This window comes from Macaca nemestrina, chromosome 13 (assembly GCF_043159975.1).
Source record: "Macaca nemestrina isolate mMacNem1 chromosome 13, mMacNem.hap1, whole genome shotgun sequence".
NCBI classification, from domain to species: Eukaryota; Metazoa; Chordata; class Mammalia; order Primates; family Cercopithecidae; genus Macaca; species Macaca nemestrina.
The window spans coordinates 41,059,245-41,072,056 of NC_092137.1; the positions used below are offsets into that span (position 1 = coordinate 41,059,245).

A 12,812-nucleotide genomic window follows, 5' to 3' on the forward strand; every position below is an offset into this window, starting at 1 on the left:
AAAAGAGCTTTGGCCGGGCGTGGTGGCTCATGCCTGTAATCCCAGCACTTTGGGAGGCCTAGGCAGGTGTATCACAAGGTCAATAGATTGAGACCATCCTGGCCAACATGATGAAACCCTGTCTCTACTAAAAATACAAAAAATTAGCGGGGCATGGTAGCAGAGGCGTGTAGTCCCAGCTACTCAGGACGCTGAGGCAGGAGAATCACTTGAACCCGGGAGGCGGAGGTTGCAGTGAGCCGAGATTGCTCCACTGCACTCCAGCCTGATGAGAGCGCAAGACTCTGAGATGCCATCAGAAGGAAGGAAGGAAGGAAGGAAGGAAGGAAGGAAGGAAGGAAGGAAGGAAGGAAGGAAGGAAGGGAGGGAGGGAGGGAAGGAAGGAAGCAAGCAAGCAAGCAAAAGAGCTTTAACAGGCTCTCAGTTCCACAGGCTGTACAGGAAGCATGGTTGGGGAAGCCTCAGGAAACTCAATCATGGAGGAAGGGGAAGCTGACACATCTTACATGGCCAGAGCAAGAGGAAGAGAGAGAAGGGGGAGGTGCCACATGCTTCTAAACAACTGTATCTCAAGAGAAGTCACTCACTATCACAAGAACAGCAAGGGGAAAATTCGTCCCCATGATTCAATCACCTTCCCCCAAGGCATTCCTCCAACATTGGGGATTACACTTCGACATGAGATTTGGGCCACGACACAGACCCAAACCATATCATTCCTCTTGCAGGTTGAATGGAGAGTGTTGAGATAGAACACTGGGAAGACAGAGATTACTAGTACTCGATTTCCATTTTTAGCTCAGTTCAAACATTTTATTAACATATGGCTCACATATTTCACATATTGGTCAATATATCAAAGTCTTTAGAGCACATAAGCCTCTAGGGGGAAAAAAAAAAAAAAAGGAAACCCAAGAAGTATGAGATGTGATTCCTGCCTTAAGAGGAAACACTGCAAAGAGAGTTACATCGCAGCACTACTTAAATAACAATGTATGGCTTTTTTGACACTTTATTTAGATTCAATATTACACCCATGTCCTAGGAGTTCTTTTTTAGGCTAAGGCATCATGGATTGGCAAAGAAAGACAGCTATAATTAAATAAAATCTTTCATCACTTTTGCAGCACTAGAATATGAGATTCACTTACAGATGCAGTTTTTGAGACTTAAAGGAAAACTATTCTGCAGTCATTTGAATGGTTATTCAAACTCAGTTGTATTATTAATTTATAATATGAATATTACCATTTCAAGAGAATTTTCCTCAAGTAATAATTTATTTTGTAATAGAATATGTTAGAAAATATGAAACAATAAGCCCATATGCTTTTTAAGATTGTCAGGTAACCATTGTAATTTTTGTAATCTTTTAAATATATTTTTAAATTTTTGCAACTTTTTCTATATAAATTGTATCTTCCTGACATATCTAAACTGCTCTTGAACTCACATTTCATTTAGTTTAATATTGAATGTATTGTCCATGGAGAACACAGAAAGGCAAGAGATAGTTAATTCAATATCTCCCTGGCATTTTAGATGCCCTTACCTCTAATTCATAACTATCAATTATTAAAACAATAGAAAACTCTCATAAAAATGGTGAGAAATGAGCATTGTCTACATAATCCATTTTCACAGCTATTTTAATATTATCTCACAGGAAAGATTATATTTCTTTGCAATTCCTATTTCCTTTTCCAAAAGTTGATAAACTAATAATTTGTTAAGTCTTACATAAATGAAAATAAATAACTCATTTCTTTAACTATAATTTCCACTGATGTTCTTAGTCAAGATTTACTATGTAGTTACCAAATTGGCTTTCTACACACAGAAAACTCATGTTGCTAAATCTTGATCAACAGCAACTTTCGACAAATTTAAGTGAGGACATGAATCTCCTTCCCCACACGGTATCCATCGTATGAGAGCTACTGTCTGAATATTATAGGACTTGAAAACAGAGTGAGCATGATGGACAGAGAATGTTTAATAAGAACATGATTCTGAAATGGCTTATAAAATGTGAGAAGGCATTTTATTTAGTACCTCCATAAGGAAAGGACAAGTGTAATCTGGTATATTGGGCTCAGGTGTGCACCAAACTGTAGAGGCAAATATTCTAGCACTACAAATACAATAGATAATCTGACTACAGTATAGATATTTTTGTCCAAATAGTTGAAATAAACTTAGAGGCCTTTGATTTTATACTGAGAATAACATGCAAATGTTGAAAGATTCATCCAGAACTGTAGATCTTTAGAAAAATACAAAAAGGCAAGTCATGGTGGCTTATGCCTATAATTCCAGCATTTTCAGAGGTTAAGACAGGAGGCTCACTTGAGGCCAGGAGTTTTAAGATCAACCTGATCAACATAGCAAGACCCCGTATCTACAAAACAACAAAAACAAAAAAACAAAAAAATTAGCGGGGGTTGGTGGTGTGGTGTGCAGCTATACCCATGTAGTTCCAGCTATGTGGGAGGTTGAGGCAGGAGGATCACTAGAGCCCGGAAGTTAGAGGCTACAGTGGGCCACGATCCTGTTTGTGTACTTCAGCTTGGGTGACAGTGTGATACCCTGTCTTAAAACAAACAAAGAAAAAAGTAAATGATAGGAATAAAATGTGTTACATTTTTTGAAACCCTAATAAGAAAAACACGTTTTCCTGTCAGAGTAAAATAAGCTAACTTAAATGAAGGAAATTTTGACTTAAAGACAAATCTTTTCTACAGAAGACTAAAACTTAATTGGTGCTATTTGAATCATAGAAGTAGTCCCATCATTCATTCTCTCTGGTGATATCCAGGAAGATGACATTTATAAGAATGATGAAAATTACCATAGTGTCATGTGGCACCAAAATAAAACCAGGTGCAAATACTTCTTTCTGGAAGAGAATCTGCTGCTTAGCATGTGGTCTCCTTGTACATTTGTCTTTGGAGAACCACAGTGGAAGTGATACTTTTGGAAACCAACTGCATTTTACCATTGCTATTTAAATAGGCTATAGCTCGATGTGGAAATGAGATATAGTTTTCACTTAGTTTCTAAGCCTCTCTGAAATATTAACATACAATCTGACAGGCAAATCTGATATAATGCCATGCTTTTCTTTAGGTATTTCTACTTTTGAGCCAGAGATGTTCAGGTGATAATTTTAAGCAATTGTCAAATAAGAATATATCATAAGGAGATATTCCCACATCATAAACATTACCTTTCAGAATTTAGCATGCCTTAATACTGTTTGTCTCAAATTGTGCTGTAAGAATCCTCAGGAATTTTAATGAAATCCTTCCCAGCTGCCCTGAAGGGAGACCAAGGGACTTGCGAGTGGGATGAGAGGACTCCTTCTCTTAAATCCATTGTAGTAGAAAAGCCAGGATATCGTACATGGAACCCATACTTCAGATTTCTTGCGAAGAAATAGTCCTCCTTAAGATAGTACTACTTTAAGAAGAAAGAAAAAGTTACTTTTTTTTTTTTTTTTTGCTTTACAAAGGTTTTTCTGAACTAACGAGCCAGAACCATTGACCTAGTGTCCACTTTTTTTAAAAAAAAATACCTCCTTTAATTTCAGGTATTCTCTGGAGAGTCAGTAAAAACAAAGACTGAAATGTTTCTTTTCTTATTGTTCTTTTTCACAATACCATGACATTCATCTTCTCCAAACCTGTCACCACTGCTTATAAACACTAACATTTTTTTTTGAGAGAGAGGGGGCAGACACAATAAAAAAGGTGGTTAGTAGGAAGAGAAGTTCACTATAGCTGGCTGTAGCTCTAATGTAATAACACTGTATTTGCTATTTGAATTAAGAAAAGGATCTTTTCATCTAAGGCCCGTGTCCTAGTGATGAAACTAGCAGTGTCTCGAAGATGTAGATGATTCTTAAGTGACATTAGGTGTGGGGTACAGGATGGCAAAAGAATAGGGTAGCAAAAAAGAAAAAAAAATCAAAGATTCAGAGAATGGGTTCTTAAGGAATAAAATGCAAACTCAAGAATAGAGTCAATGGGAAGATGAAGACTTATAAACATTTAGAAAAAGAGAGAGTTGGCATATTGGTAATGGCTAATTCCAATAAATGAGAGTCCTGCCATGTGCAGGTGGAGGGAGGTAATATCTGAGACTTCTTATTAAAGTGTTACAGCTCCAATACAATTTGGTTTATGTGCTTGGCAAGATATTCAGAATTCTTTAACATGTGAGTAGAAGAACATTGAATGCCATCCAAAGGTTCAGTTCAATTTCTTTTTAAAATATTTACTTAATCTATGGAGGAAAATGGGATATTTGGAAGTTAATTTATATATTTATGTGTGTGTGTCTGTGTGTGTGTGTGTGTGTGTTTGGCATCTGTTCTTCTCTCAATTAATAACTTTGAAGATAACCTAATTTCAGGATAAGTATAATGTGCCTTAGCAAAGCAGAGAGAGGCCGTTGAAAGTGAGTTTAGGGAATCAGAAAGGATTTTCAGCTTTAGAAGGACATAAACCATGCAAATTAGACTTGTGTTTTTCTTTCCACAATAGCCCCAACTGTATTTCCCCATCCAAAAAATTTCAGGATCCTTCTATCAGTTAACTCCTGTACATCTGTTCCAGTTGGTATATACTACACACATATGTACACACAAACATGCATACATACCTGCATCATGTTGTAAAAGCAATGGCCTGTATCCTTTAAAAACGCCAGTTGAAAAATACATGCATTATGAATAACATGTAAGTTATTGCTATGGACCACATCAATATCTCCCTAAATAGTCAGAACCAATTTTACCTTCCTCCATTTCAAAGATTACCTAGGCCTGCTTTCATGTAGTAATCTCTCATAGAAAATCTTTCTCTTCTTCCACATATCTTCTCTATCACATGCATTTGAATTTCCTGAATTTTCTATATTCGCTGGAAGCACATTCACACAAAACTACACATTTCCCCTGACGTCCCATGATGAAAATCATGATGTTCTGCACATGTTTGGCATGTCCCAACGGTTTTGACCCGCCGGCTGGCACTCCAAGCTAGTGCACTTCTTGGGTAGTGCTTCCTGGAGCAGAAGCATGACTGTTAAACTGATACTGTAAAATAATTTTTCTAAGGAAGCCTGTAGTGCCATAAATACATTCTACTTGAACTGGCTAAATTATGCTTCTGACAGTGTTTTCCTGCAAGATTTATTGTTTTGTTTTTGTTATTGCTGAGGGTGGGGAAGAAATGAAGACGTGGGAATATGTCTTGTGAAAATATTCTGAGAACTCATCATTTCTCTATGGGTATCGCCCTTAGGCATAACTTTTCACTAAAAGAAGGTTCAAAATGTAATAATTTAATTTTCTCTTTCTGCATCAAAAGGGCCCTCTGAGCTAAAGAATAGAAAAATCTCATCAAATGATGGAAAAATTGTATCTAATTCATCAAATTATTTCATGTCCCATTTCGGGTACGTGAAATCACAATTAAAACTTAATGTGAAAAAAATGGATTTGTAGCTGTGGAAAATAAAATTTCTTAATGATAGCCTTTTGGCATTGGTCTTTTAAACCATGTAACACTTTCCTTCACCTAGGAAATTTAAATCTGTCAGCAAACTCCTTTGACTTTTCATGAAAATAATTTTGCTCATATCCATAGACTCATAAAGAAGCCTTATTGAAAGCACAAATGATCTTTTTAATAAATCAGTGCATTATCATAAGTGTAACTTATGGTCTTCCTTTTTTGGCTTTTTAAAAATAAAAAGAAAAAAAAGTAAAATGAAAGGGCTTGTAGGTCAAATCTTTTTGTAAAGTCTCTATATTACTGTATCCATGTAAGACATGTTTTTGTTCTTCACACGCACAGTACTTTTTCAAAAAGACTGAAGTAATTTGCCAGAGTTGTTTCAGAAACGTTTATATTACTCATTTTTCTTAATGAATTCACAGAATTTTTGTTACCTTTTTCTATATTCTCTCATTTGAAGAAACATAGTATTGCCCTATGCTTAGGTTAGTTCTACAGATATTTTTTACTTTTTAGTTTTTTGATACGTTATATTTGTACATATTTATAGGGTACATGTGGAATTTTGTTACATGCATAGAATGGACAATGATCAAATCAGCATATTTAGGGTATCCATCACCTGAGTATTTATCATTTCTATGCATTGGGTATACTTCTGGTCATCTCTTCTAGCTATCTTGAAGAATACAATACGTTGTTGTTAACAATAGTCACTCCACTCTGCTATCAAACCTTAGGGTGCATTCCTTTTGTTTAACTGTATGTTGGTACCCATTGTCCTGTCTGTCTTCATCGCCCCCATCCCTACTCCATATACCCTTCTAAGTCTCCAGTATCCATCATTCCATTCTCCACCTCCACATGATCTACTTCTTAAACTCCCACATATGAGTAACAACATGCAATGTTTGTCTTTCTATGCCTGGCTTATTTTACTTAAAGTAATGACTTCCAGTTGCACCCATGTCACTGCAAATGACAAGTTTTCATCTTTTTTGATGGTTGAGTAATATTCCATTGTGTATATATGCACACACAGACACACGTTTTCTTTATTGATTTATCGGTTGATGGACACTTAGCTTGATTCCATATCTTGGTTATTGTGAATAGTGTTGCAATAAACACAGGAGTGTATGTATCTCTTTGATATATTCATTTATTTTCCTTTGGATAAATACTCAATAGTGGGATTGCTAGATCATATGGTAGTTCTATTTTTAGTTTTTTGAAAAATCTCCATACTGTTTTTCATAGTGGCTAAATTTGCATTCCCACCAACAGCATATAAGGGGTCCCTTTTCCCCACATTCTCATAAGCATCTGCTATTTTTTGTCTTTTTAATAATGGCCTTTATAACTTGGATAAGATGATATCTCATTATGGTTTTGATTTGCATTTCTCTGACGATTTGTGATGTTAAGTATTAAACCTGTTGCCTGTTTGTATGTCTTCTTTTGAGTAATGTCTGTCCAGTCCTTTGCCCACTTTTTAATGGGATTTTTCTTTTTTTTTTTTTTACTGCTTTTGTGTATTATAGGTTTTATTCCCTTGTCAGATGAGTAGTTTGCAAATATTTTCTCCCATTCAAGAGACCATCTCTTCATTCTGTTTATTGTTTATTATTTTTATTTTTACTGTGCAGAAGTCTTTCATTTTAATATAGTCCTATTTGTCGATTTTTGTTCCTGTTGCCTGTACAGGTATCCTTTCCTAAGGTCAGTCATGCCATAGAAGTAACTTAGGGAGATTGCCCTTTTTAGGTATTACTCAGGCAGTGCAGGAAAGGTAGAGAGATAAAATAATTTTCAAGTTGAAACAAAAGGTTCTATGTGATCAGATGATCTAGTCTACTCTAAGGTTCATATTAGCAGCACCATGTTTATCTTCTTAGCAGTTTATCACCAGTGCCTTCCCATTGCCTGGGGATGGATGCTGGGTTAATGTTTGTTAAGTATATAAGTGAATAAAAATCTACTGGGTATGCACCCTCCAGGGAAAGTACTGCGAGCAGTTTAAAAGGACATAGATACCATGATCCTTAAACTCAGCAATCAAGTAGCATGAAGACAAACACAGTGTGACTTAAGGGCTGGTATTCTTTTTTGTGGCATCAGGAATGGACAGTTTGAGGCTTAAGAAGAAAGATAATCTGAATGTATGTAGTCTTACTATTTTATATATATATATATTTCTTTGCATTTCCAACCATTTGTTTGTCTGGCATTCTTCCAGTTGCCTGAGCCAAAATCCTTAGAATGATACATAATTCCTCTTCTTTGCTCTTCTGATTCATAAACAAATTATATTGGTTCCAATTTTGAAATATTTCTAGAATCTTGACACCAGATGGTCTGCTGCCATCCTAATCTGAGCAATCATCTTTTCTCTCCATATCATTGTCAAGTCTTCTGATTTATCCCCTGCTACTACCCTTACCACACTCCAGTTGCACCTAGCAACTACAGTAATTGATTTAAAAAGTAAGCCTGATCATGTCATTCCAATGACTTCCCATTCCACTCCTAGGAAGGGACAAAAATCCTTCCACATGGCCACAAGGCCCTCCCTGCTCCATTATTTGCTTTTTCCCAGACCTTCTCTCTGCTCACCTCCACTTGCTCACCATCATACAGCTGCACTGGCCACCGTGTTGGTTTTCAAACACTAATGACATGATCCTGCTTTATAGGCTTTATCCTCTTTTTTCCCTCTCTCAGTTCTTAATGCAGTCACCTTCTTGGCTCACTCCCTCACCTCCTTCTAGCTGCTGCTCAAATCTCACCTCCACTCTGAGGCTTATACTATCAACTCTATTTAGTGTTTCAAGTGGCCCATCTACTTCCTTTCCCATCCTCCCTAATCCTGATTCTCTTTACCCTTCCTACTCTTTGTTTTCTATAATACATGCAACTCTCAAATATAATACATGTATTTTGCTTTTATGTTTGTTGCTTATTTTCTGCCTCTCCCACCAGGGCGTTATCTCTTCTAGAGGAAAAATTCTCGTCTATTTTGTTCACTGAGGTATTCCCAGGATCTATTATACCTGGCACATAGTTGCACACTTAGTGAATAGTTGTTGAATAAATGAATGGCAAGGTTTTACCTGTGTCCATTCACTTCTGATGCTGCATAAAACATGACACATAAGAGACAAAGGCTTTGTACAGGTTGAACATAAACAGTGTCTTAGTCAACTTGGACTACTGCTACCAATACCATACACTGGGTGGCTTTAACAACAAACATGTATTTCTCATAGTTACGGAGGCTGAGAAATTCAAATTCAAGGTGCTGGCAGACTCAGTGTCTGGTGAAGGCCAACTTCCAAATCTGTAGAAGGCTACATCCTTGCTGTATCCTCACATGGGAGAGAGAGAGACAGACAGACAGACAGAGAGAGAGAGAGAGAAAGATCTGGTCTCTTCATCTCCATATTAGAATGTCAATTTTATCCAAATTCAGATACCTCCCAAAAACATTACTGTTAAATGCCATCACATTTGGGATTAAAATATCAACATATAAATTTGGAGGGGGAAAAACAAACATTCAGTCCACAGCAATCAGCATTCTGTCATTTTAGGCATAAAAATCTTCAAATACAGAGAAGCAAATTAATCAGTACATATTTCCTGATAACTTAATGTATGTTTCACACATTTATCTAGATTTCAGGTGAATACAGAAGAAACATAGAATATGGTTCTTATCTCCAAGACATCCTCTTGGTTGCAATTGGTTAATCAACAAGTCTGATTCATATTCATCAGTAGAAGAATTACAGCTCTTTATATGACATTATGACACTGTTCACAAACTTGAATATGACTAAAAATTACTCGGGGGTTCTTTCCCCGGAGTATTTGATCAAGAAGATCAGGGTTGGACCAGAGAATCTGCAGTTCCAATAAGTTTCCAGGAGATACAAATGTGGTTATACTACACTTTGAAAACCACTGCTCTATGATGATGCTTCTCAATCCTGAAAGCACATTAAAATCATCTGATTTTTTAGAGAAATGCAAATCAAAACCACAATGAAATACCATCTCATGCCAGTTAGAATGGTGATCATTAAAAAGTCAGGAAACAATAGATGCTGGAGAGGACGTGGAAAAATAGGAAAGCTTTCACACTGTTGGCTGGAGTGTAAATTAGTTTACCCATTGTGGAAGACAGTGTGGTGATTCCTCAAGGATCTAGAACTAGAAATACTATTTGATCCAACAATCCCATTACTGGGTATATACCCAAAGGATTATAAATCATTCTACTATAAAGACACATGCATACGTATGCTTATTGTGACGCTGTTCACAATAGCAAAGACTTGGAACCAACCCACAAGCCCAACAATGATAGACTGGATAAAGAAAATGTGGCACATGTATACCACGGAATACTATGCAGCCATAAAAAAGGATGAGTTCATGTCCTTTCCAGGGACATGGATAAAGCTGGAAACCATCATTCTCAGCAAACTAACACAAGAACAGAAAGCCAAACACTGCATGTTCTCACTCATAAGTGAGGGTTGAACAATGAGAACACATGGACACAGGGAGGGGAACACCACATACCTGGGCCTGTCAGGGGGTGGGGGGCTAGGGGAGGGACAGCATTAGGAAAAATACCTAATGTAGATGACAGGTTGATGGGTGCAGCAAACCACCACAGCACCTGTATACCTATGTAACTAATCTGCACATTCTGCACATGTACCCCAGAACTTAAAGTATAATAAAAAAATTGATTTTAATTAAAACATATATATTGATTATAAGGCACTAAATGCATAAATTTATATTTGGTTAGTGTGGGGTGGGACATAGTCAATTTGATAATGTCCATCCAGCGAAGAATGATTATTCTATTATTATGTGAAGTTAGTTTTCATATTAAAACAATTGAGCGTAGAAATACTATTCTAAGTGAGAAGGTTTTTTTATGGTGAATAAATGCATTCTATCTGTTAATTGATCTTTTATTTCAGCATGATTTTTAGACTTTAACTTAAGAGAGTAAGTTTAAGCATTATCGTCTGTTTTTCAGCTCCCATCACTACTCTAACATGTAATAGACAAGATTGGAAAGGAAAAGGCATATATCTACAAATTCAGGTATACTCTCTTTGGAAATAAATCATCTTTCCAGCAAATGTCATTTTTATTTCATTTTTGAATAATAATTCCAACAAATACCAGGAAGATCAGCATCTCAAGATTACCATTCTTCTGGATTATGCTGACATGCTCAAACATTTTACTTAAAACAGAACTGCTCCGTCAAAGTGGCTGGGTCAGACAGGTCTTTTGGAGTAAACATCAGGCTCAGGTAGAACCAGCCCTCATCTAAGAACATGTAAACCCTAGTATGACTTTTCAGGATTTGTTCTATCTGGAAACCTTCACTTTTTGACAGAGGTTCTAACAGGGTGAATCTTCAGTGAGGCAGAAATCTGGATTACTTTTTCTCAAGATGTTCCTTATTCCTATGCAAAGTTTTCTATTTACACTCCAGGTATCATCTCTACATACCAAGAAAATTTCAGAATAAAAGCCATGTGTAGCTTGAAAAGTTACTGTCACACCTTAGCCCTACTAAAACACTATCTATTACATTACTAAGTGGGCCCATTGCAATTGTGAAAATCTTCTCTAGGAGGACTAACTATTCATCTACACCATCTAATCATAAAAGGGCTGGCAAATATATATATACACAGAACTTCCCTTAACTCAAAAACTTCCTTAAGGGAAGTTTGCTTTTTGAGCTGGAACTTTCCTCTCTAAACATCCGGAAGAGACCATGTTTTATTCATCTGATATTTTCATTCACACTCCCAGTCTAGCATACCATGTGGAAGGCACTGATTGAATGTTGAATTAAATTCCTACCATTCATCCTATTTCTACTTACACAAAATATGTCTCTATGGTATTTCTGTTTGTCTCATTGGAGATACATAGAACAAATGTAATAACTCTTGAACATGAAAATTCTTCACATATTTTATGGTATCTATTTTGTTTCTATATTCTTAGTGCTATTTACTCCAGACTAAACATCTCCGATTCCTCTATTTTTATATATTAAGGAATCAACAATCCATACCACCTTGCCATTTGGTCTCGAACTTCTGACCTCAAGTGATCCACCCACCTCAGCCTCCCAATCTTGCATCTTATATCTTACATTAAATAATCTTCGGATTTCCAGTCATTTATAAATGTAATAACCATGACTTCTCTCTCATCTTCAAAGGTGTTTGTAAAAATGTGGACAGTTCTATACTGCTTCATAAGAGGCCTCCCTTCAGGTTGCATGAATCCATTAATCCACACTCTTTGGGGGTTTATCAGTCAGGTGCACTGGTGTGTCATACAATGGATATCTCCCCATTGTTTTATAAGATGTACCATGAAATATTGTAATATCTAAATGAAATTAAAGCTTACAACATACATTTTCAGCAACATACAATTTGGCTGTCAACACCAAAACTAACGTTAGTTTGGACAAAACTATACTTACAAGTTATAATCAATTAGCATACAGTTACCAGCTTTTCAAAATTTTGGTTATTCCAGAACAGTTTGAGATAATCATTAAAAGAAAATCATCAATGCAAAGCAATACGTTAATCTGTAAGAACTACGTGCTTAAAAGTGAGTATTGTAGAATACTCTAAAGTTTATTGTCTTTTAAAACAGAATATCTACAGAAATTAGTTTTTAAAGCAATACACCTTCTCCTCTATGACATGGAAACATGCATTTTAAGAAGAAAGAAAAATTTACCCACCTTGGTACAATGAGAGCTTGCTGTGATTCTTTCGATTGCAGAATGAAGTTATTTTCTGTAAAAAAAAATATATATATATGTATATATATATTTCCTATATAATTATAGGGATATTGGATTATTTATGAAAAAAGCCAAAGTTTTATGAATTTCTCAAAATAAACTTATTTTACTTGTTGAATGATGCATGACTAGAATAAAAAATGATGTAGAAGAAAGAAGCACTTATAAATTGATCAAGTATTTTAATTATTGAATTAATATCACAGATAGTGAAACAATATAAAACTTCAAGAGTGATAATATATAATTCATAGATGCCTTATTAATTTTAATAAGATACAGTTTGACATTGATTTTTTTGTGTAAACTGACAATAAATTTATCCATAAATGTCAATACTTTTCAAGAGCTACAAATAAGTAGTTTGAACTTTAAGGGGTGGTTCAAGCAAAATAAAATTGAATAAATAA

At 35.7% G+C, this 12,812-nt stretch overlaps 1 long non-coding RNA gene across 3 annotated transcripts in view; it reads right to left on the reverse strand.

Moving 5' to 3' along the window:
• LOC105464902 (uncharacterized) overlaps positions 1 to 12,812 on the reverse strand; it is a 484,270-nt gene that overhangs the window by 317,018 nt on the left and 154,440 nt on the right. For all 3 annotated transcript variants that reach the window (XR_011612243.1, XR_011612242.1, XR_977133.3), the window contains exon 2: positions 12,340 to 12,394. This is a non-coding gene — a long non-coding RNA (uncharacterized lncRNA). The remainder of the gene's footprint in view (positions 1 to 12,339; positions 12,395 to 12,812) is intronic.